At 44.0% G+C, this 1433-nt stretch overlaps 1 pseudogene; it reads right to left on the bottom strand.

Moving 5' to 3' along the window:
• Positions 1 to 363: 363 nt before the first annotated feature.
• Positions 364 to 862, bottom strand: LOC123596478 (annotated as a pseudogene).
• Between the last annotated feature and the right edge of the window lie 571 nt (positions 863 to 1433).

Below are 1433 nucleotides of genomic sequence, written 5' to 3'. Positions count from 1 at the left end.
ATTTTTTTCTTTCTTATTTTTTTTTTTGATTTACTGTCTACTGTCATAGGTTGATTCCAAATTTTTATTATAAATAATGTTTAAATGAATACACTTATTCATTTCTTTGTATGACATAAACTCCTAGGGGTAGAATTGCTGAGTAGGGGATATGCTTGCTTAAGGCTTCTTCTTTTTTCTTTTTTTTTTTTTTTTAATTCACCTTGTTTCACACTTTATTCCCTGACTTCTGTAGCTTAATTAGCTGCAAAGAATGAATTGCGTCTAAGCAAAAACTGCAAAGCCCAGGCCCAAGGGGCTTGGGCTTAAACATGCTAGCGATCTAGATCGTATGAGATCCATAAACAACCTTTTAAAAAGCAATCATAATATAAAATAGCAGCTCCCCGTGGTTTCTTCAGCTGCATCAAAATTCTCCACAACATCTGGAACTTCATCTTCACCCTCTTCGGTAGCCAGTGCTGCTTTTCCAGCCACAGGTTGCATGGGCAGAGCTCGGTCAGCCTTCTTAAACCAGTCAGACCCACTGCACCGCGGTGGTTTAAGATCCTGGGTAGCATTTCTGTCACCTGCTCGGTCTCCCCATAGCCTGTGATGGTGAAAGTGCTCGCTGCCGGGGAGACCTGAACTGTAGGGTTGTGAAGGTAGATGGCTGTTCCTCGGTTTGGAAACACACTCACTTCTTCAATACCGGAGATCTTGTTCAGCCCTAACTTCTTTGAGGTGAACTGAGGCTTTGTGTGTTTGTTTTTTATCGCCTGCAAACCACCTTCTCCTTTCGGCCAGTGGTTCCTTTCCCACCAATGCACCCTTGTGCTCGCAGGTTGGTGAGTTTCTCCTGGTTTGGGAGAGTTTCTTTCATCTTGTTGGAGCGGAAATGGGGACTCGGGTTGGCGCTCAAGGGGTCTGGGGGGGACCAGCTGACATTAGGGGCACACACGTGTGGGCGCAGGATGGTGTCTGGGGCTAAGACTTTTGATATAGTTTGTCATATTACTCTGCAGAAGCCTGCTTGAATCTACTCCTCTCGCTGCTCTGCCCGCCACCCGATGGCACACACTGGCGACTACTGTTACCTCTATTACGACCAAGACGGACATTTTTTTCACGTGTTGGTTGGCTATTTGTATGTTTTCTTTTTTAAAAAGGAAATCTTATCTTATTTTTTTTTTATTAAAGTATATTTGACACACGATGTTGTGTTAGTTTCAGGGGTACAGCTTAGTAATTTGCCAAGTCTCTGCATTATGCTGTGTTCACCCACAAGTTTGGCTACCATCTGTCCCCTTACAGTATCATTGACTGTATTCCTTCTACTCTGCTTTTTATCCCATGACTTACTCACTCTGTAACTGGAGTCTTGTATCTCCTTCTCCCCGTCACCTATTTTGCCCAACCCCCCACTCTCCTCCACTCTGGCAACCATCAGTTTG

This window comes from Leopardus geoffroyi, chromosome B1 (genome assembly GCF_018350155.1).
Source record: "Leopardus geoffroyi isolate Oge1 chromosome B1, O.geoffroyi_Oge1_pat1.0, whole genome shotgun sequence".
Taxonomy (NCBI): Eukaryota; Metazoa; Chordata; class Mammalia; order Carnivora; family Felidae; genus Leopardus; species Leopardus geoffroyi.
Note: the sequence above shows the minus strand (reverse complement) of the source record. Positions and strands in the feature narration are given on the sequence as shown.